The sequence below is a fragment of the Pelodiscus sinensis genome, chromosome 11 (genome assembly GCF_049634645.1).
Source record: "Pelodiscus sinensis isolate JC-2024 chromosome 11, ASM4963464v1, whole genome shotgun sequence".
In the NCBI taxonomy this organism is placed as follows: Eukaryota; Metazoa; Chordata; order Testudines; family Trionychidae; genus Pelodiscus; species Pelodiscus sinensis.
In genome coordinates this window covers 44521102-44545728 of record NC_134721.1, presented here as the reverse complement: position 1 = coordinate 44545728, position 24627 = coordinate 44521102, and positions in this window count along the sequence as shown.

Sequence of the window (24627 nt, the reverse complement as noted above, 5' to 3'; positions counted from 1 at the left end):
TTACAGGTACTATCGTATTGCACCCCCTCACACTCTCCCCCCGCCCCCTCAATTCCGCTAAGTGGGAGAGGTTGTGATAGGACAGTACCTATAAGAAAGAGAAGTTGAACCCAGGTCTCCTGTATCCCAACTTGGTGCTCTACCCATTGAACCCCACTGCTTCCTTGCAATGCATACATGCCTTCCCATGCCAATTAGAGCTGAGTAAATACTGCCTCACAAATAATTCATCTGTCAGAAGCTCCCACCCTGTTCTATTCCTAACACGTTTGCCAGCAGCAGGCTGAATTCTTGGAATGATTCATTCTATTCCTAATTATTCAAGAATTTCTTTGCATTTTTTTCCCTCTCCCCCGGCCCAGAAAAAAACCCTCACATGCCCAGTTTGTCGGCGGTCTCTGAAATCTGAGTTCAGAGAATCACAGGCGCAGAAGGGACCGCAAGGGTCCACTCCTCTAACCCCTGTCAGAAGTAATTGACTTCTGGTTAGTTACAGCAGTCACGTGCTACTGGCCCCTGATTGGATGATTTATATAACTAACCAATGTGGAGTGAATTGCAAATTTCAGTGCAAACTGGTGAAAAGGCTCTGCAGCAAACAAGTGCAGCCAGGAAGGTCTTTCCCTCAGGAGCCGGTGTCTGGAAAAAGAATAGAAATGACCATAAACAAATGGAAACCGCCCCCCCCCTACTGCCTGGTGCTTGGAGCTGTCCTACAAGCTGGTTATGAGAGCTCCCTTCCCAAAAGTATCTCCTCCCTCTGTTTCCAGTTCAGAGCTTTTTCCCCGCACACCAGTAAAGGGAGGAGAAAGCTGGACTGACTTTTACCCTTTGCTAACCAGTTAGAGCCCCTAAAGCCTCTCCCCCCCATCCTGTCACATTCCCAGATTGCACCTGCACACACAATCTGAGCCTCCTGTTGGAAGATTCAAGCTTAGAACGCCCCTTGTGGATGATCTTCACGCCCAGGCAGGACGGCAGCAGGAGCCAGGTTTTCAAAAGACCTCAGCCCGTTGGGGGCCCATTGGGTGCTGAGCGCTTTACAACACTGGGTCTTAACTCGGCGCTGAGCATTAGAAAGCCAGTCCCTGGGCTTAAATGGCATGTAGGGCAGGGGCTTGTAACGCAGCCCCTCTGCACAAGGGTGAGGGGCATCAGTTCTTCCCGGGAAGTGAATATGAGCAAGATTAGCATTTATCTGGATGAACTATCTGGATGAACATTTGCAGAATCTCCTCCCCCCCCCCCCACACACACACTGTTCTGCTCTACTTACAGCCCCCACAACAGCAAAGCCCCTTGCATTACTAGGACCCTGCACTGTGTACATTTCTACCCACCTTTCCTTCTGCCAGCCTAGGCCTCCTAGCGTACTTCGAGCTTGCTGAAGGACATCTAGACCTTCCTTTGGAATTAACAGTAGCAGGGCTGCCGCTCTGCAGAGGCTGCCTTGCAGTCACTTAGAAATGACTGAAAAGCAGTGACCCTAGTGCTAACCCCTTGGGGACTTTACTATTGACTTTTCTCCACTGCAACCTCATGTCCTTTAATTACTTCCGCTCGCTCTGAGTCCATACACCGGAGCTCTGTGTTCAAGGGGATCAGAATCCAGCCCTTTGGTGAACTATTTTATCAAGGGCTTTATTGAGGTCGAAATGGGCTGGCACCTCGCGCGCATTCACCTTGCGAGAAGCCGCACTGATACAGTCAGAAAGAGAAGTCAGGTTGGTCAGGGGTGATCTGTGTTGTAGAGCATCCTCATGGGCAGGGAGCAGGGGGGGGGGGAAGGGTTCATGTATAAATCTTCTCCCTCCAGCCCCATTCCATCAATCTGCCTTTTATAGGAGATTCCATCAGGCTCAGCTTCATTCTCACGCTGGGGCAAATCAGGAGAGACTTCATCCAGCGTCAGTGTGATCAGAATCCGGCTCCATAACCGTACTGGCTTAAAGGCCACCGGTCGCCTGCATCACGGTTTTTAAAGACACACTACCATGAACTCTCGCCTTGCGCAGAGGGATAGTTAGCATGCAGTGTGATGTTATGCTCACACTGGCTGGTCTGTCGCCCCAGGCCTGCAGCGTCTCTACACCGTCCCAAGGTAGATACGCCACATTGCACACAATATGTTCGCTAGCACAGTAGCGGCCGTTAGGGAGATCTAGCGGCAGTGTTATTAAAAGGCCTGATGTCAGGGAACAGACTATCGGCTGCTCCCCAAGAAATTCCAGCGCTTTGCTGCGGCTGATGTCGCGGGCACATGTCTGCTGGCGGTCATGTTCTGACGGCAGCACTGACATCAGGAAAAGGTCGAATACAGCTGTCCGGATTTCACGGGAAAGCAGACCAGCAGGCCTGGTGATTTTCTGGGTCTCCATTTTTAATATGCTGGAAGCATTGAGTTGACTTCTTAGCCTGTAAGCTCTTCAGGGCAGAGACCACCCAAACAGCGCTAAGCACTGTGGGACCCGGATCCTCAGGGGTGCGACTGCAATAGGCATAAGCAGTAATAATAAAGGTCACTGATGCCTTCATCCTTTATGCACACTCGCACTTCACCATCCTCTTTGAAAAGCCTTTATTCCGTCCCTCTCGCATCTTCCATAATGGTCTTCCCTGTGCGTCTCCGTATGCAAATGTCCTGCAGTAACTTTCCTCCAAGGATTCCCCTAGACCCCCTTACACACTGATGTGCAGTACTTTTAGCTACCGTGTTCTCCTCTCACATCTGGGCTCTGCTCATTCTTTTCTTCCACGCCTGGGAGCCAAGGAACTCAGTGGCCATATTGACATCTTGCTCAGAGAGCAGGGCGGCAGCGGATTTGTTTTAAACCGAGTGGCTTGGCCCACATGGGACACAAATGGGACCTGCTGAGACTACAGGCCCCAGCATGCAATTTTCTATCCCCAGGTGAGTCACCCAGCTGAAATGAGGATGGGGCATCCCCAAGCTCATGAAGGCAGTCAGAGGCCACAATGCAGAATGTTGCCAAATGCAATTGGCAACTGGGCAAATTAATTAACCGAACGGAGCCTAATTTTTCTGTCCCACTGCTCTGCCAGATTGCACCCATACTGTAATTAACCAGCCTTCTCAACACAGGGCACCTTCTCTCCTGAGCCAAAGGGAAAGAATTCAGCCATGGAAGGACATTGTGTTACTCAGCTCAACATCTGGCCAGCAAAACGCTCCATAATCCCTAGGGGGCAGGAAAAGGCAGTAATATCCTGACCTCAGAGGGGACCAGGGGCAGGAGTGCGTCAGAGATTGCATGTGGCAGGAGCAACTGCATAGGAGCTGGCCAGCCGGCAGCTGAAAAGTTGCATTGCAAGTAAGGATGTAAAATCCTGTTCAATCGGTTAACCGGTTAAATATTATGTTTAACCAGTTAACCACTTAACCGGGGATGGGTGGGTGGGGGTTGCTCCAGCCAGGCTGGGCTACTGGTTAGCCCCACACTGCTAGACATCTCTGCCGGGTGGGTCACTGGATGTGGGGTTGGTTACAATGACTGGGACCTCCCTAGAGCCTCTCTTGTAAGGGTCTCGGTGCACTTTACAAGCTTTCTGTGTTGCCGACTCTCAGGAGATCTGGTGTTTCTCTTGGACCCCTGGAATCAGGAGAATTTCAGCTTTCACTGAAAAAAACACTACATTTCCAGCCCTCGGGCATCACCTTTTTCAAGGTTTTCTCTGCAACCAAGTGCACCCAAAACCCAGGAGACAAAGAGAATCCTGCATTTAGGGTGTTTTTTTATCCCATGTTTTTAAGCCAGTCACATGATATTTGGAGAAAGATTTCTGAACCCCTGGGGTGTGCGATGTTATCTATAAGCTCATGGTACCCCTGTGAGGTAAATAACTATTAGTATCCTTATTTTACAGATGCAGAACTCAGACAGAGGGAGGTGAAGTGACTTGACAAAGGCCACATGAGGAAGTCTGTGACATAGCTGGAAATAGAATCCAGATCCAGGCTCCCTAGCGGGCTGCTCTAAGCACCAGGATACATACCTTCCTGATCCCTAAGGGCTCCTCTTTGCCATCCTTTGATTCTCTTTGCTAATCCAGGAGGGATGCTCTATTACCCATGGGTGCTTGCCTGAAAATTGGGCTAAATCTGCTCCTTGCTCTAATTAGGACTGAAACTGCCTCCACGCTTTTGCTGGCAAACTGATTGTTCCAATTAATCTTCAAATAGATCTTCAAATTAAAAAAAAAAAGAAGGCTCAGGGGGAGTGGTGCTGGGGGCCGTATTAGCCAGAAGCCAGTATATACATTGCTATGTACAGGTTGAACCTCTCTAGTCGGTGCTGAATCAGAGAATTTTCCAGGCCGGGGAGGTCTATATTGTCTAGCATCTTACCAACACTGCCACTGCTGGCTCGGCTCTTGGAAGACATTGAGGGGTAAATTAGAGGTAAATAACTGCACGGAACAATGAAAGCCAGGACTAGTGGCTACTGTGATGTCACGTTGGGGGTCCCCCGTCTCCTGCACCCCGAAATGGCACAAACAGACTGCACTAGCCAGTGGAATAGAGGACGTTTATTGCCTCTCCAGGATACAGCACAGCACAGATGGAATCTGGTCACAGAGTTGGTCTAGGATGCCTCAGGCCCCCTTGAGATGGGGGAGACTGGGCCCCTAAACTCCAGCCCCTTTCCCTAGGCTGTCTCCTCCATGCTCCCAGCCAGCAACTAACTAACTAACACTCTTCCAGCCCTGCCCCCCAGCCAGGGCAGCATTCCACCTTCCTTTGTTCCTCTCCATGGGGGGTGTCTGGCCATACTGGTTTGCATAGTGACTCATCCTGTTTCGCTGGGTCGTGGTACCCACGGCAGCCAGTGGGGGTTACCCCAGAGCCAGCAGCATAGAAACCAGCCAGGTACCCCCACTACGTCACAGCTACAAACAAACTTAATGGGACTGTGGGGACACACCCATGATAAGAGGACATCCGGCTAACTAACATCATGCCGGACCACGGAGGTTGCCAGACTAGAGAGTGCCAGACTAGGGAGGTTCAGCCTGTACATAAAATAGCTTCTTTGCAAAGAGAAGAGAGATGGGTGGCTCAGGGTTGGCACCATCACCAGGATAACTAGCAGTAGGTTAGCAGTGCTTGGAAGTTGCACCACAGGTCGGCTTTGCAGTTGCCTTTGTGGGTGAAGGGCAGCTGCAGGCTAGCCTGCATAGCAGCCAGGAGCCCTCGTTCCTCAAAATCCCATTTTGACTGGCAACCTCGAGGGACTCCTCGGCAGAGATTTGCGGCAGTCTCACCGGGTCAGTGTTCAGGCCTGTGGCTGTGAGCAGGGCTGTCTGTGTTGTATCTTCCCGGGGGTTAATTGAGGGTTTCAATCGCCAGGCACCAGCGTGATGTTCATGTGGAAAATGTTCTTAAAAATCAGTCTGCTGGTGCTCTGGATTCGTACCCGGTCACTCTGGAGACAAGAGGTTGGGTTTCCAGTCATAGACTCATAGACTTTAAGGTCAGAAGGGACCATTATGATCATCTAGTCTGACCCCCCCTGCACAGTGCAGGCCACAGAATCTCACCCACCCCTCTGAGAATAATCCTCTCACTTATATCTCAGATATTGAAGCCTTCATACTTTGAAGACCCCAAGATGCAGAGAATCCTCTAGCTGTGATCTGTACCCCATGCTACAGAGGAAGGGGAAAAACCTCCAGGGCTTCTGCCAATCTACCCTGGAGGAAAATTCCTTCCTGACCCCAAATATGGCGATCAGCTAAACCCTGAGCATGTGGGCAAGACTCATCAGCCAGACACCCAGAAAGTTCTCTATAGTAACTCCTATCATCCCTCCATTGACCTATTCCCACTGATAATGAATGGACAACCTGGTTTCACGAGGCATACCTGTGCCGATCAAGAAAGGCTTCTTTGTCGACGCGGCGCGTCCAGACTGCCCCGATCTGCCGACAAACAGCTGATCGGCAGAGCAGGGCAGCCATTTAAATTTAAATGAAGCCGCGATTATTTTAATCGCGGATTCATTTCCCTCTGCCGATCTGTCTAATCTACATGCCTCCGTCAACGGAGGCATGTAGTCTAGACACACCCCTAGTTACCAAGATCATGTTATCTCATCAAACCATCCCCTTCATAAACCCATCTAGTTTAATCTTGAAACCAGATAGATCTTTTGCCCCCACTACTTCCCTTGGAAGGCCGTTCCAGAACCTCACTCCTCTAATGGTTAGAAACCTTCGTCTAATCTCAAGTCTAAACTTCCTACTAGCCAGCTTATATCCATTTGTTCTTGTGTCCACATTGGTATTAAGCTTAAATAATTCCTCTCCCTCCCTGGTATTTATCCCTCTAATATATTTAAAAAGTGCAATCATGTCCCCCCTCAGCCTTCTTTTGGTTAAGGTAAACAAGCCAAGCTCCTTGAGTCTCCTTTCATAAGACAGGTTTTCCATTCTTCGGATCATCCTAGTGGCCCTTCTTTGTACCTGTTCCAGTTTGAATTCATCCTTCTTAAACATGGGAGACCAGAACTGCACACAGTATTCCAAATGGGGTCTCACCAATGCCTTGTATAATGGCACTAACACCTCCTTATCCCTACTGGAAATACCTCGCCTAATACATCCCAAGATCATATTAGCCTTTTTCACGGCCATGTCACAATGGCGGCTCATAGTCATTTTATAATCAACCAGGACTCCGAGGTCCTTCTCCTCCTCCGTTACTTCCAACTGATGTGTCCCTAGCTTATAACTAAAATTCTTGTTATTAATCCCTAAATGCATAACCTTACACTTCTCACTATTAAATTTCATCCTATTGCGATCACTCCAATTTACAAGATCATCCAGATCTTCCTGTATGATATCCCGATCCTTTTCTGAATTGGCAATAGCTCCCAACTTTGTGTCATCCGCAAATTTTATTAGGACACTTTTCCACTTTTGGTGCCAAGATCAGCAATAAAAAGATTAAATAAAATTGGCCCCAAAACTGATCCCTGAGGAACTCCGCTAGTAACCTTCCTCCAACCCGACAGTTCACCTTTCAATATGACCCGCTGTAGTCTCCCCTTTAACCAGTTGCTTATTCACCTCTCAACTTTCATATTAATCCCTATCTTTTCCAATTTAACCAATAATTCCCCATGTGGTACTGTATCAAATGCCTTACTAAAGTCGAGGTAGATTAGATCCACTGCATTTCCTTTATCTAAAAAATCTGTTACTTTCTCAAAAAAGGAGATGAGGTTGGTTTGGCACGATCTACCTTTTGTAAAACCATGTTGTAATTTGTCCCAATTGCCATTAGCCTCAATGTCTCTAACTACTTTCTCCTTCAAAATTTTTTCCAGGATTTTACATACTACAGATGTCAAACTAACAGGCCTATAGTTACCCGGGTCGCTTTTTTTCCCTTTCTTAAAAATCGGAACTATATTAGCAATTCTCCAGTCAAATGGTACAACCCCTAAGTTTAGAGATTTATTAAAAAATTTTGCTAATGGACTTGCAAGTTCATGAGCCAGTTCCTTTAATATTCTTGGATGAAGATTATCTGGGCCTCCCGATTTACTCCCATTAAGCTGTTCAAGTTTGGCTTTTACCTCCGATATGGTAATATCTACCTCCTTATCTTTAGTCCCATTTGTTAAGTTACCATTATCCCTAAGCTCTTCATTAGCGTCATTAAAGACTGAAGCAAAGTATTTGTTCAAATATTGGGCCATTATCCTTAACCTCCACTCCATCCTTAGTAATTAGCGGTCCTACTTCTTATTTTTTTGTTTTTTTTCCTATTTATATGGCTATAAAACCTTTTACTATTGGTTTTAATTCCCTTTGCAAGGTCCAACTCTACCTGACTTTTAGTCTCTCTCACTTTGTCCCTACATGCTCTAACCTCAATAAGGTAGCTTTCTTTACTGATTCCTTCCATTTTCCACTCCTTATATGCTTTCTGCTTTTTCTTAATCACCTCTCTGAGATGCTTGCTCATCCAACTTGGTCTAACACACCTGCCTATAAATGTTTTTCCCTTTTCTAGGGATACAGGCTTCTGACAGCTTCTGCAACTTTAACTTAAAATAATTCCAGGCCTCCTCCACCTTAAGATCCATAATTTCTTTAGTCCAATCAACTTCCCTAACTAATTTCCTTAATTTACTAAAGTTAGCCCTTTTGAAATCAAGAACCCTAGTCTCAGATTTATTTTTGTTTATCCTTCCATTTAATTTGAACTGAATTAGCTCATGATCACTCGAGCCAAGGTTGTCCCCTACAACCATTTCTTCTATGAGGTCCTTGCTCCTCACCAAAACCAAATCTAAAATAGCATCCCCGCTTGTTGGTTCAGCAACTACTTGATGAAGGAATTCATCAGCTAACACATCTAGGAAAATCTGAGCCCTATTATTATTACTAGCACTTGTTCTCCAGTCTATATCTGGAAAGTTGAAATCTCCCAGTCGTGGGCCTTATTCCCAGGGAGAGCAGCCATTTGCCTCCTCTGTAGTAAGTTGTCATTGACAGGGGCCTGCTCAGACATCAGTTAATGAAGGGCCAGATTCCACGCTCTCTCTTTGCACACAGCACCCACCGAATGGCAAGGACATTTGCCAGCTGCTAACAAGGGCAGGATTTCAAGCGGGAACCTAATGCAAGCTAATGCAGGTTTATAACCTCGTGTTATTACGCTGGCTCAGAACAGACTTGCCAGTTACAGCCCCAGATGGGAAGTTCACACTCACGGCATTTTGTATTTGTAGCCTGAATGTGGCCTTTGTGATCCCAAGGCGAGAGCAGAGAATTGGAGTGAGGAGAACAGGGCTGTGTTCCTAGCTCTGCCACTGGCTTGTTGCAGGACCTTGGGCACATCAATTAACATGTCTCTACGACTCAATTTCCCCTCTCTAAAGAACAGGAAGAATGACATTTTTTCAGCTTGGTAGCTCTCTGTGATCTCTGGGGGCGTATCCCAGCCTCGGCTTAACTAGCTGGTTCTGCATCTCTTGGTGATGGAGACGATGATGTTTCCATTGGATGCACCTGCCAATGCAGCCAGAGGCATGCTCCAGTGGCCCATTAATACCCACCATGGCGTCTCTCGCTCCCGCAGTCTAGAACTAATCTGCCTCCGGTCTCGGCTAATTGGAAAAGAGTTTTTCCTCTCTCTTGCGTGGATTGCCAAAGTTAAATCTTGAGTGATAGACAGCGCTGTCACAGCAGCGTTAAGTGTTTAGAGAGCAATTGTTCTTGAAAGACTTTCATTTTTCAAACTTTTGCTTTTACCAAAATCCAGGGAAATAAATGCAAATGCTTAAGTTAGGGCTGGTTAGCCCTTCAAGCTTTCTACAGAGATCTACCCAAAGGAAAAACAACAGCCCAGAGCAATGCCTAATCTATTTACAATTACGAGCTTTTACAGTGCTTCCCTCATCCCTGCAGGGCAGGCGGGGGGGGGGGCTGAATAAAAAGTCCTATTCATAACAGTCAGAGTGCTCCTACGAGGAATCACTCCTAAAACATCAGTGTACTTTTAAAAACCTGTTTAATAAAAAAAGCAGACAGCTGCAATTAGTGATGAATATTCCATATAAATTAGATTAGATTATTTTAAAAGTGCTGGCAATGTTATAAAATATTTTCAGTGAATGAAGAGCTGTCACATGGGCCGCTTTTGTGTGCTCGTATTCTTTCCTTGGGAAACGTCGCTTTTTATACAGGGCCGCCTATTCTCTCCAAGCCAACCCCTGCGGTCATGACTCAGTCCCAGTTCCCTTCGGAAGCTCACGGAAACGTTGCCTGTTTCCAAGGTGCACCAAGACGGCTCTATCTTCATGATCCCATTGCACCAGGGCTCAGTTTGACCCAGGGACGGTTGGGCCCCTTTCTATAAATCTGGAGAAACTGGGTAATGGGCAGACCAGAGTTCCACTTTGGATATGCAGTACATCTTACTGCCTGGCCAAGGGAACGCGGTGTCCTTGCACCGCGGATGCCTGACAACCCATTCTGCACTGCTGGGCCCCAAAGGGTAACCTCGGTTGCCATGCCAGTCTGGGATCACGAGCTCTCTGTCGGTTAAGAGCTGCAGCCTGCACTCTCTCCTCCCAGCTACACAGCTTTGACAGATCTGCTTTCTCTTCCGTCAGATGCCACTAGCAGGGCGCTTCCCTATCACACCTCTGCATCTCCCTCCTCCCCAAAAGGACGATGGAACAAAAAGCATTTTAACAAGGCTTTATTATTATTGTCATTATTATTATTCTCCCCCCGCCCCTCAGATTTCCCTGCGAGGCCCTTCAGGAGGAAAACTTTTGTCATCAACAACTATGCAGCACAAAGCAAGCTGCTCTTATCTTATTAATTACTTCATTGACTCCTCACATCCAATCGCGCTGCCTCTCAGTTATCAGTTAGAATATTGGACTGCAGTCTAGGGGGAGCGCAAGCCGGGACCGGATCTGTTTGCAGAATCCCAGGTGGGGCAATGAGGAGAAAGGTGCCGGTGGGGCCAACAGCAGCCTGTGATCTGAAGGGGTGGCCTCTGCCCTTCGGGGTCCCTCTGTGCCCCTTCTCCATCCCTGGGTCCTCATGTGCCCCCAATGTTCATGGAACAGGGAGAGCCAGGGGCTAAGCTAGCACTAATCACAGGATAAGCCCCACCTGGGGAGACCAGAGATTCAAAGGATCAGGAGGTTACCGGGAAGGGGGGAAACTTCTGAGGGGCTGCGGCGGAGTCTGCAAAGAGCAAGGCAAGCTCTCTGGGCTGGGAGAGATGGAGAAGGCCTGTGAGGAGTCAGAGAAACCTTGAGTTGTGTGGACTTATGAATGGACTTTGTCTGGCGCTTCTGAGTTTTACTTACTAATTTTATACGAGAAGATTTGCCCGCCGGTGCTGGGTCCTTAACTCATTTTCAGTTTCTGGAAAATAAAACGAAACTGCCCAGGCTTCCTGTGAATCGTGGCTCTGGGAAGGGGCGAAGGAGGAGGAGCTCAGGATGCAGGCTGCCCCGGGGAGAGAGGACAACCCCGCCCCCTCTCGCCACAGCAGCTTGGGGTCAGGTGACAAGCACCTCTCCACGGCCGCTGCAGCTCCAGCGGGCACAGCCCCAGGACGGGTGCATTTCCCTCTACTGGGGCAGTTACAGGTTCATCTGCCCCCTGCCCTCCCCGGCCAGAGTGAGGGATGCAGCAAACTGGGCACTTTCCCCTCGCTCCCTCGTGCAGGGAAACAGCTGGCAGTGTCCTTGTATGAATCTGAGCGGGGGAGCTTCAGCCTCCCCCCAAAGGGTGCCTGGAGAGTGGTAGGCCCAGGCCTGGGGCCAGTCCAGGGCAGTGAGGGGTGCCCCCTGCCGGGTGACTCCGTCTCTTTTTGCGATGGTTTTAGGAGATGCAATCCCATTCCAGGCACATCCCGTTTTCCTGGCGTAACCACACCCTGACCTTGCTTTACGTTACGAGAAGAGGAAGCTGCCTACCAAATTTGGCGGTCCTCGCTCTTACCGTTCAGGGAGAGTTCTTGAACAAACAGATAGAGAGGCAAGACAAACTCTCTCAAATATAGTCGATTGAAAAACCTCCTCCCCAAACGGGGGTATATTTTTAACCACAAAAAAACCTGAAGTGAAGTTTACTTGAATGGCCCAGGAGGGGAAACTGAGGCAGGCTGCTTGCAGTGTGACTCTAGGCCATGCAGGTGCAAGAGAGGTACCTGGCCCCGGTACAATTCCCTTATGCGCCGGCATAGTCTAACGCCTGTGGAGCCTTGCTCCCCACTGCAGAGAAGACATGAAGGCCTGGCCTCCCCAGTCATCTGCTCTGCCCCTCAGCCTGCAAACATCCCTCTGGGAGCCTGTGCTAAAGAGCTCTCTACCCAGAGTCACAGAGCTGAGTCGGGGCAGAGTGGAGACTCAGACCCAGGGAGACCTGATGCTGTATCCCTGGCTCTGCCCACGAGCGCCCTCTCCCTCCCTCAGGATATGTATGCAGCACCCTGCTGTAGTAATAGCACATCTCCTAAGCGTGATTCAATTATTAACCAACGGCCACTTAACACTGGCATTTTCCCTCTGTTTTCCTGTTTCCAAACTCCCAGGGACAGCACAGCCCGCGTCTCGATTTTCAGCCGTAGCACCTTCCCCACGCCAGGGTCAGCAGCACCCCACAGTCCTGAGTTACTCACGATGTGGCTGCTGTAGGTAAACACAGCAGCAACTCTGCCATCTTCCAGAACAGCCCAGAGCACCAAGAGATGCCAGGACACGAGGGATATCGCTTACTTTATACAAGCAGTGCCCTGGGGTCCTAAACCTCCATCCAGACAGGCAGTGGGGAGCTGCAACGAGGACCCTAGTTCCACAGCTGCCATCAGTGTAGGGTTCCCAACCCTCCAGGATTGCCCTGGACTCTCCATTAAGTAAGGATAATCTTTAATTCAAGATTACGTCATGGGATGACACCTCCAGAAATACCTCCAGCCTGAACTGACAACCCTACGCCAGAGCACGATGGCACAGGAGCTGCACGCTAGCAGGAGACTTAAGCTCCTGGTGACTCTTCTATCCAAGGAGTGTGAGCGAGTTGGCTGTAGCAGGCCGCACGGGGGATGGGAATACCATGTGTGTCTGGTTTGGGTTCTAACATTGCCTGGTGAGGTTCACAATTGGGACAGAGCCCAAGACCTGACCTTTGCAGCATCGCAGTGCTGTCCTAGATTGGCAGCGGGACTGATCCTCTCCTCGCTCACGCTGGCTTTAGGGGAATGAATGTGAAAGAGTTACTCTACTTGTGCCTGCCTGGAGCGAGATCCAAATCGTGCCCAGCATTCTAATACCGATCCTAATTTAATTTGTGCCACTGTCTCCGCCTGGGAATTGGGATCTAGACGCAGTCCCCTTTGGGCCTTGTGCTATTTCCAAATATAGGGCTTCTCCAATGGTCTAATCATGGGAAGCCCAGCTGCTTCTTGTTCGCTCCGGTGCGGGCTCCATATTGTTGAGCCTAGATTCAAGGCATTTCTTTCCTGCTGCCTCCCATCACTTTCACTGGCTCTGTGTGTACTATAGTTGCAGTTGGGGTTCTCTGGGCATCAGTCAATACAGACTAAAGCTGAGCACACTCCTCAAAGCACTGTGCAAACGTTAACTCTCCTCATGCCCTTGGGATCGTCTGCGCTACCCATGGCGGGATTCTTACAACCCAGGTCAACTGACTGGAGTCCACACGTGACCGAAGGCTTCAGAGCCTCGGTCTGAGCCCAAAAGTCACATTTTACACTGCTATTTACAACACCATTGCATGAGACCCCCACATGCCCAAGTCTGCTCACCCGATTGGCTGTGTAAATGAACACTAGCACCTTGTCTACACTAGACGGTGCCATCGGTGCAAAGAGCGTAGCTGAAGTCGACATACTCACCGCAGTGTCTTGTCTGCGGTCAGGTAGGTGGGGGCTGCCCTTCTGTCGACGCCAGCTACTCTCCTCGTCTTGGTGGAATACCGACGTCGATGGGAGTGCGCTTTGAGATTGATTTATCATGTCTAAGCAGACACGATACATCGATGGCCAGTGGACCAATCGCTGCAGTCTCAATCCCCCGCCTAGTGTAAGCAGGGCCTAAGGGAACTAGCATTATTATCCTCCAAACCCAGGCCCTGCTAGTGTGCTTGACACTCGAGTAGCAACCAGCAGGATTATACATGCTAGGAGAATGAAGAACATGACCCTGAGAAGCCAGTGTGGTTTTGTTGCAGCTGCAGGTGTGCGTGCGCAGAGAATCTACATCCTCCATGTGTTATGGGATTGTGCTCTGTTATTATCCGAGTGCGCAGGGGCTTTTGGATGCAAGTCAGGAGCAAAGATAACATGGAGATCATTCCTACCCTACCCCACTAAGAGATCTGCCCTGAGGCTGCAGAAGCAGCTCCAAGGTCCGAGTCCCTCCTCTATTGCCCCCTGTGGGGCTTCCAAGTTTTAGCCTTGATTTAACAAAGGTCATATAGCAAGTAGGGTCAAAGCCAGGATTAGAACTCGGGCGTTCCTGGCTCTCAGCCCAAGGGCTATCTATCAGTGCACAGCTGCCTCCGTGTATTATCATAATGATGATAATCTGATCTGTAATCTAGATGGGCTGCTTGGATCCTATATATATATATATGCTGAAAACCTAGAAAGCGGCTGACAGGACAGACCTGGGGAATGAACCATTTCTCTGCGCCCAAATGAACCAAAGCAACACATGCGACATCACAGCAAACCCCCTTCCAACCCGAAAACACCTAAGAAAGTTTAAAGAAGAAAACTGGCGGGAGGGGGGGAAAGGATGCAAAATGTCATGTGACACCAACTAGTAAAAGTCAGAGCTGTGTGAAATACACGCAATGTCTCTTCACCCATCCAAGGCACATTTCAGACGCTAATGCAAAGTTTGCAAGGGTGAAAATTATCCCAGTGCAGAAGACCAGCACAAGTTTCATTCCCACTTCAGCCTTCAAAATAGGGGCGCTCCAACAGGAATTTTAAAGAGGCCACTCACACCAGCAGCTTCATACTTCCTGCAGAGGTTTTATTTGCAAGCTATTTCTTATTCCATACTGCCAACCCCAGGGCTGTGTCTACACTGGGCCACTTATTCCGGAAAATCAGCCGCTTTTCCGGAATAAGCTGCGAGCTGTCTACACTGGTCCTTGAATTTCCGGAAAAGCAATGACGCTCTACTGTACAAAATCAGCCGCTATTCCGGAAAAGCTACGCTGCTCCCGCTCGGGCATAAGTCCTTATTCCGGAACACTGTTCCAGAAAAGGGCCAGTGTAGACAGCCCAGTAGTCTTTTCCGGAAAAAAGCCCCGATCGCGAAAATGACGATCGGGGCTCTTTTCAGGAAAAGCGCGTCTACATTGGCCACAGATGCTTTTCCGGAAAAAGGGCTTTTCCGGAAAAGCAGCCTGCCAATGTAGACACTCTTTTTCCGGAAATACTTATAACGAAAACTATTCTGTTTTAAGCATTTCCGGAAATTCATGCCAGTGTAGACACAGCCCTGCAGCTCAAAACCCATTAATCAGGCTCCCCAGAACCCGGATACTGGCTTCTAAATCATGTGATTTAAAAAATAAAATAAACTCTAGAGACATGATTTGGGGATTTTTTTGTTAATGCCTTCTGGGTTTTGGGCTTTCAGGCTGCACTTGGAATCCATTTTCAAGCTTTTCTTTGCAACTGTGAGGGCTAGAAATTTACTTTAAAAAACATGAATGCTGAGATTCTCATGTACTCATCTGATTTCAAAGTGAGTAGCTTTAAGAAAAAGCACCACAATTACCAAAAATCATGAGTGCTGGTAACCCTTCTAGTTGTTTGTTAAAAAAATATTCTAAAACCTGCCTCAGTTGCCAAGGAAATACCACAGATGTAAGGCAGAAATTTCCACCCTCAGTGGCTACGTGAGGAAAAGACACCGTCCCTGTCCCCCAATTAAATATCATTAAGAGGGGCTCTCAATTGGAGGATCACAGCTGTCAGGTGTATGGGGAACAGGAATCACACTGCAGAATGGCAGAGAGAGGTCTCAGCTAACTGGGAAAGGAGTGCTGGTAAGGAAAAAAGCTGGGACCCTATGGTATAGATTTCTGACTTCTTGTGCCTGTAATTTCAGGGACTGAATCACCACTAGCTTGTAAAAACCAAAAACTTTGCAGTTGTTGTTTAGAGTATTAAACATGGTGTTCATTGTAAAGAAGACCATCAACACAGCAGAGAGAAACGCAGAAGAAATTCATAACAATAAAAAAGAAAAACTGAAGTCTGTATCCCAAGGACAATAACTCAAATGCCACCCTCAAAAAAAAGCAAAGAACTGCACATTTGTTCAAAGTAACTCTCTCACCCTTTGCGCTGGAAAATGTTGTGTTGATTCATATGTTGCAGGAACTGTGTCAGAAGCATGTTTTATTTTCTGCCATTATGGAAAATTAAAAGATATTTAAAACAAGATAACTTTAATTGTGATAGTGGGTCCAAGTTATCAGTGGGGCTTTACCTATAAATTCCCAGCCTTTCAAATATTTTGTTTTAAATTAAATCCCTGATCACTTTTAATAATAGTAATTATAATGAACTTTATAAGTGCTTTTCAGCTGTAGATCTCAAAGCCCCTCACAAAAGGAGATCAGTATTATTGTCCCCATTTTACAGATGGAGAAACTGAGGAACGGGGAGATGAAGTGACTTGCCCAAGGTCACCCAAGAGACCAGTTGCAGAGCTAGAACTCTCAGACAGCGTATTGTCCATGAGGCAACATTGCCCTCCCTTTAATGGTGTTTATGATGAGATGATAGAGTCTAGCTCCCCTTCGTCAATACATTCATATGTACACGTGTCATATGTCAGCGATAAAAACAATGTCACACACATCTCCATGATTAAAACACAAAGAAACTCCACATTGAACTCTGAAGCAAGTGATAAGAGTTACGCCAGCTCAAATCACCAGCCTCTTCTCTTTTCCCACTGGCTCATGCAAGGGGAGCCAGAAAGCATCTGGGGCTGACGCTCGCTTCCATGTTAGGACCATTTAAGGTCTATGCCAGGGGGTGAGGGTCCCATAATCCCCAGCTCCCTGAGGGAGGTGGCTGCTGCCCAATGGACCTCTGCACCAAGTGCTGCCTCATTGGCTGTCCCCTATCACCCAGTTCTCTCAGGGTGCTGCTGTCCTGGGCACCACCAGCTCCCCCTTTGCAGCCCCACAGAGGGAGCCAGACCCTGAGACTGAGAGACAGGCCCCAGCGGCACCAGCAGGAGCCAGAAGAAATAGTCCAGGGAAACAAGATGTTGCGCCAGGAGGCGAGGCAGCAGCTGCACAGTTCCCTGCCCGCCACTTCTAGGCCCCTGGGCTGGGAGCAAGAGGAGCTGGGTGCTTCTGAGTCCCTCAGCTTTATACTAGCCTTCAGGCCAGAAGGCTGGCAATATAGATTGTTTAACTGCAGAAGGCCAGAACCACTGATTATTGCTGCTCACCTGAACTCCCGGCCGACTGGTTGGTTGCTTAGAGATTTGAAATGCTATTTGGGCTGCAAGCCACACCGCCCAACATGTCTGACCCTGCGAGGCAGGAAGGCTGAACCCAGAATAGCTCAGTGGAGGTGGAGTCAGTCAGTCACCTGCTGCCAGTGTAGTAGCATCCAGACCAGGCACAGTGGTTGGCCCCTAAACTTTACTGGTCAGATGAAAACACCTTGGCTCAACAGGCTGGCTGCAACCTAGGGCTATGTCTACACTCGCGGCTTCTTGCGCAAGAATCCACAGAGCGTCCACACTGTCCGACCGCTCTTGCGCAAGGAAATTTACAGCACAGCGTGGTAAGAGAGAGCTTCTTGCGCAAGAGCTATGCTCTTTTCTAACAGGTGTAAGCCCTCTTGCGCAGGAGGGCAGTGTGGACGCTTGGCAGGGATTTCTTGCACAAGAAAGCCCTATGGCTAAAATGGCCATCAGAGCTTTCTTGCGCAAGGGAGCGTCCACACTGTCATGGGAGCTCTTGTGCAAAAGCACAGCTCGCACATGGCAGTGTGGACATTTTCTTGTGCAAGACTTCTTGCACAAGAACCCACCAGTGTAGACATAGCCTAGGAGCCCAAACCCTCCAGCTGCTCTGCAGTGAGGTGGGGGATGTAGAGTGGAAAATCCACAGCAGCCGAACAAAGCAGGCAGGCGTTTTGGCGGGAAACGTACCTCCTCAAAGGTCTCTCGCAGACATACAAGCAGGGGAGAGGAGCATGCTTTCGCAGCGGGGCAGGGGGGCTGCGTGACAGGCCCAGGACAGCTGGCTACAATAGTTTGGTGGAGGATAGACATACTGGGAGCTGGGTGAATGGCTTTCTGTTTCCGGAACAGACTGCCAGAGCCTGCTGCATTGTAATCAAGGCAGGCACGCACCTGAGGCTAATGAAGAGCTGGCAGGAAGCTGCAGGCTAATCAGCCAATAAAGGTCTGCTGTGCTACTGTAAAAGGTTTCCCTCAGCTAAGGGAGATGGAAGGAGAAGGGCAGGGAGGTTGAGGGGCGATTCTGGAGACCTGAGGCATGGAAAGGAGAAGAGCATTTGTGCTGAAGTAGGAAATATCTGCTGAGGTACTAGGGGGTGTTTGGGGAAGTGGCCCAGGGAAAAGGCTGCTGTGTTGGGGCCAGAGGAAAGGCTCTATCTGTTGCTGCTGCTGCCTTGGGTCTGTGGGCCAGAGCTTGGAGTAGTGGGCAGGCCCAGATTCCCCCCCCCCCAAAAAAAAATCCCCCACCTTCCCACACCACTATGGAGTCTGCCCCTGGAAAGGGAGGCTGGGATTAGGGAGGAGGGGGCTTCCCCCCATCTGACTTGGGTAGGGTTGAGGCTGGCTCAGGAAGCTGTGAAGGGGTGGTGGGGGGGAGAGGACACTGTGAGCCTCTGAGGCATATGACAAGTGCCTAGCAGTGCAGGGCCCACAGGGCTGGGCTGGAGCGTGGCCACAGAACAGTGGGGGGGAAGGAAGCCGGCTGTGTGCCTGTCCCACTTGCTCGGCATTTCTGAGAGAAGCCAGGCGCTGCAGGGAATGGCTCCTGGCCAGCCCGCAGGAGACTGTGCTGTAGCTCAGCGCTTGTCGGAGGGGCCTGCGGCGGGGGCCTCTGTGATTCCCTCTGGTGTGATGTATTTGTGCCGGGCGAGGTGTAGCTGTTTGTCGAGTCCCGTGCACAGCCGCTCTGTCGGTGTCAGCTGCCTCGTGGGCCCCTCTGCAGTCAGCGCTGGGCCTGGGGGTGGGGCGGCTGGACTCGTGACAACTGCGAGAGTCTGTCACCCAGCGTGGGCCTAGAGCCCTAGCCAGGCAGGGCTCTGACTCTGTGCAGCCGCGGGAGGTTTAGAGCAGCATTTCTCAGCCTCTTTTAATAAAGTTCCCTTAAACAAAAATAAGTCCCCCCCTCCCCCCCAGTACCTACAGTTTTCAGACACAACTTTTTTTCTACCATTGAAACACATTTGTTTAAACAACTTAGTTGTAGCCGGGTGGGTGATGAAAGATTTGGGTGGAAAAAGCACAAAAATAAGTTTTACAGCACTTTATTAACACACATTCGGTTTTCTCCAAATTTGGGTTGACACCCCCGGCCCAGGCATGACACCCCCCCCAAGGGTATTCGTACCCCCTGTGGAGAAGCACTGCCTTAGAGCATGCAGGGGGCCCAAACATGGCAGCCGGCTGGAGAGTGCCCAGCCATTGGGAGTGGTACGCCAGGGCAAGGAAACCTTGTCCAGCTGGTATGGCAGGCGCCACCCTGGGCGTGCCAGCAGGGCAGACATGCCCCTTGCTGCCCCCCGTACTGTGAATGGGGTAGGGGCAGTTAGCCATGAAGCCTGTGGTATGAGGGGATCTGGGTGTGGTGGGCAGCATGATAGCAGCTCTGTGGGGTGAGGCAGCGCAGGGAGGGGCAGGTGCACAGGACAGAAGGTGGGGAGGGGCTGTGGGGGGGTCTCACATTCCCTGACCTAGGCCTACCTGTGGGGAGGCAGGAGGGGCTGTCAGGGCCAGTATCTTCAGGCCCTGAGCTGGCAGTGGGGGGGAGGGAGATCACTCACTGACTACAGCAATGGGTGTGGCATGTAACGCTGGGGCAAAGCTAGGACGTCTTCCCTGAGGGAGCCCCACCCCCAGGAGTTGGATCCCAGAAAACCCACAGCTAGAGCATCCCCGTTGATGGGAAGTGCTGGGGCAGAGCGTGTGGGGGGAGAAGGGGTGTCGCCTGGCCCCAGGTCAGCTCAGGGCTTATGGCTCAAAAGCCAGATTCTGATCTCCTTTCTGCCTCTGTCTGGCCTTGCGGTACTGAAAGCAGGGGAGCCAGGCTGTGTTCCCGCCAGCATCTGTTGTATCCGGATCTCAGAGACTGGTTACCGCGCATGAGATCAAGGTTCAGTTCCCAGCTCTGCCAGAGACCTCCTGTACAAATCGGAGCAAGTCGCTTCATCTCAGTGTGCCTTACTCCTCCTCCCCTCCCTCGTGAGAAACACAACTAGCCCTTCTGGGTCTGTCTTGTCTATTTACATTGTCACCGTGTTGCTGTGTATGTCCACGGCAGCTAGCACAGTGGGTTATTGACGTTGGCCGGGGCCTCTGTGCTTCTAATAATACAAACAGTAGTAATAGTGTGCCCCAATACCCTGAATTACTCTCCCAGTGCCCTGACAGCTGGAATACCACACTCCCCTGCTGTCCTGGGAGAAGGATGGTGCACTAATGCTGCCTAGCAGTCTCCAGGGGCAGAATAAGCAAGGTGACCAATGGGGTTTTAAAAACACTCCTCCTGTTTCAGTGCAAATGCCCCTGGGAGAGGGAGAAATCAAGAAAAGCCAGGACAGGCTGAGGCAGAACTGTGTCCACACAGAAATCTCCAAAGTCTTCTGCTAGGTCCCCTGGATCCCGAAAGGCCACCAGCAAATATTTAAAAAAAAAAACCAAAACAGTTTAACTTCCCATTGTTTGCAACAGTCTCTCAAGCCTGGAAACGCTGTCTCTCCCTACTGATTTCGTTCTTTGCTTTCGCTGAGCCGTCATTATTTCCCATGCTTTTAAAATGCTCTGAAATTAGCTTGGTTATTTTTGTTTAACAACAACCTCAATGTGTACGGAGCTTTTATCCTGCAAAAGCAGCTTTGTTTGTTCTCCAGCATCAATGGTGATGTCAGCAAAGCTCCCGGAAGAGTGGCTGCTGCGAGTTAATTGCTGGCTACTTCCCTGCCAGCAAAGAGGTGGTAATGAGGCCAGGTGCTTTTTGTAGGTCCTACAGAAATATCCTTTGTTGCATTTCTTGATAGAACTTTCCTCGCTGTAAGTCAGCAATGTTATATAGTTAAACCAGGAGCTTTAAATCCATTGCTGCTAAAAACAGTTATATTGACACTTTTTTTCTTAACAATTAATAATAGTAATCTGGAAAATGTTCCCTTCACGATTATAATAGCTACTTCTGATTAAAATGTTTTTAATGAGGGAGATTGGCTTGTGGAAGGCAGCAGGGGCTTGCACCTGGGTTTGTTTCTGTAGGGTCACTTGTTAGTTGTTGCAGTTTTCATCCACTTCCTCATTTTCACTGATGTCAATGGGACCTGTGGGTACAGGATGGCCCCGAATGAAATGAATACTCCATGGAGAAAGGAGGAAGTAAGCTGCCTCTTCTGCCAGCAGCAGCTGACCACGACACGAAGATCAAAGGGAACGGAGATGCCCCGTCCTCATCCAGAGTCTGCGTCTCCCAGCAGGCTGCTGAACGGGAGCTCGGGAGCCCCTCAGCCCTGCCATTTCTGAACTCTGATTCAGGATGCCTGGGGTTAATTCGATCCCTGCTGAAGTGCCACAGCTACCCTCCTTGGCTGGAATCTGCAGGCAGCTTCTCCAGCAGTGAGGAAGAGGGCAGGTTTTTCCCTTCCAGGCTTTCATTATGTTGCAGTTTTCATGATTTTTCCAGGGCTGCTGGGTTCATGAAAATTAATGCAATTCTGCCAGACCGTTTCCTTCGCTTCTAATGTGCCCTGATGCATTATGAAACTGTTCAAGGGACCGAAATTTCCCTTCCGCTCCCTGAGTGCCTGCCATCAGGGCTTGATTCACACCATTTCCGGAGACTCCTTCCTGACACACCTGGTGCTGTACTAATCGGAGCCCTCTGGGCTCAGGGCCTCTTTCTCAAATGCCTCGTCCCAGTGTGATGGCATCAGCACATTTGCCGGGAAGCGTGGCATGTCAGCTCAACAGGCAGATTTTGCAAAAATGTCAGCTCTGTAAAATTTCCAAAGCGTGTGTTCTCTTTCCTGTTCCTTTAATTTCTCAGCAGTGACAGAAACAAGACTGTAGACAGGACATGTTGAGCAGGCTGGAGTTTTACAGACATTACAAATGGGTGGTAATGTGGGTGAGCCAATTCACAGACGGGCAGAACTGCAATATGGCACTATAGGAGGTGTCAGGGAACTCAAGTGGGGCCTGTGGAAATTCTCCATATTTTGACTTCACCCCACTTCTGGTGTCTTATTGATTAGTGCAGAATTGTTCTGTGTGACTTCAGTGTGAGCAGCCTGTAGGGCCCTGGTCACTTGTATTTATTGGCTGTTTGGTGCCCATCTCTTCTGGCAGGACTAGCACCCGCTGAAAGCATAGGTCTGATTGCTGAATAATAGTTTTTAAAAAAAAACTGATCCTGACCATGCCCATTGAAGAGGAATGAAGATGTCACTAAGTGATGCCATGTGGACACATCTGGGAGAGACAGACCAACTTAAGGAAGCCTGGGCCCCGCTGTTCACATAGCATCATTGGATGGAGAATGGATTCCTTCTCCCGAGGGTCCTCGCCTGCCCCCTTTGTGTGGGGTCATTGCATGTTCGTGTGGTGATCCTCAACTGTGGAAAGATCATCCCCATGCGTGGCTTAGTTCTTCTGTCTCCCACACCCTCAAGACCTCTTTACTGAGGGATAATCTAAAAACAGCAATAAGCGAGTCCTTGAAATGCCTAGAGGGCTCCCAATGGGTTTCTTGTTGGCTCCCCTAATAGCTCTAGAACTGAAGGGATTTTTCCAATAATTTCAGTGAGCCCATACTGCAAAATGCTTCATGAGAAAAATGCAGGCTCCAGTCAGAACCTCCCATAGGGTAGCAACTTTTTTCCATGCAGGAATACTGCTGTCCTGTCTAGCTAGGTCCCTTCCCCTCCTATTTAGCTGTATGGAAAGGGCAGGGGGATTGTGACCTGCTGAGACCTGGTCACATCTGGCCCCACTGGCAGACTGAGGATCCCTTTCTTCTTCCAAGTACAGAGAAAACTAAGTCCAGGTTCCACCGTGCAGAAACAGTTGGGGCCAGTGTATCCTTTTCAGTGGATCCTTTTTAGTGGGGACCACTTTTTGCCTGAAAGGGTGAGTTAAGAGGGGTAAGTGAAAAAACAGTAGTATTGCTAGGGTCAGTTCCTGTGGGATGTATGGGAATTCCTGGGCGTACCCTTTGAACTGATGCCCGAAGAGCTTTGGACGGGTGCGTAAATCTAAACAAGTCCATCTTGCATGCAGGACATGAATGGGCCAAGAGATGCATTGTCAAGCCCTTCGAAAGTTGCCTCCATAGAGGGTCACAGCGGCACCTAAGCATGCACCAGCTCCACTCGTATTTTATAACGGCAATGGAACATTTGTAGCCCGCTGTGGGGATAGACAACCATGATGGCACATGTCCTTCTGTACAAGTCTCCTCCCACAACTTTCCTTCTACACCCCTCTCCCCCCACACTTATTTCTGCAAGGAAGCTTCCTCCCCTCCCCATCCTGTTCTACCTGCCCACAACACTGGGCTGTCCACTGCTTCCCGTTTTGTTCTGATGAAAGGCCTCTGGCTCAGTGGCCTGAGAGACTCAATGAGGAAGGGCAAGGAAATCATGCAAGAACTCCTTCGTTTCCAAACCCTTTTTTCCCTCCTCCTCACTGTTGTTAATTGGATTGCAGGTAGCCAGCGGGCTTTTGATGTGCTGTGCTGCCCCACACGGGGAAGGGAGAGGAGAAGAGGGAGGGTTTTAAATGTCACAAATCACCCAGAGATGCATAAAGGGTTATAATGATCAATAAAACAAACCGTTATCCTGTCACTTCCCAATATGCTGTCATGATGGCTTCAAGCGCCTGCAAGAACGCTTATAAATAATAACTCCACGCAGGGGCAAAGGGAAGAAGTAGAAGCCTCATCAAGTGGCCGTAGAACCCAGTGAAAAGGGCTGTAGGGTGGAGATGTTTCTGCTATGCCTTTACTCGTTAACATTCCAGTAGCATCCACAATGCTGCATGAGCTAGGCACTGTACAAAAAGCAAGGTGGCCCTTGCCCTGAATAGCTTGAAACCTAAATGCTCCAGACAAAGGTTGGGCAAGAAAACAGAGTCATATGGGCGGGATGGGGGGGAGGAAAGGGAGTAATTTGCTCACGGTCACCTGGCAGAGCTTTGAGTAGACTCCAGGTCTCAGTCTCCTGAGCCAGGAGTCTAGTGACCACATCACACAGCCTACCTGGCATTATAGGCAGCACATAGTGAAGCTTGTTCGGGTCTCTTGTGCACTGTTCTGTGGAACAATAACATATGATCATGTCAGGTACATGCACATGCACCAGGACCTAGAATGGAGACTGCACAGAGCGTCTTGATATGGGAACGTCCTGACTTTTTGAGTGCTGGGCGTTGCATGCGTAATGTTCTTTTAATGTAGATTTTTTTGGCTGCATTAGCTCAAGTGAAGCTGTTTCCAAGGGACAGAGAGGGCTGTGAGAAATCCTTCAGGGGTGAATTCCCCTCCCCTCAGAACTGCAAGAGAATAGGCTCTCAGGGGAGGCTGAGATCAAAAACTAATCTAAGCATCTGTTTCCTCTTAACTTACAGCTACAGCCTGGGACGTCCCCTGGGATCAGCCTCAGAGGACAGAATCCTTGTGTGTCCGATGGCACACTGTCCCCAACCCATCCTGCCCCTGTTGCAATCAATGGGAAAACTGCCTGCTCCCACTGGAGCAGACTCGGGCCCATCTCTCGCGCCATCCCCAGCCCAAGGATGTGACTGGAACCTGCTGCCTTCATATGAGCAC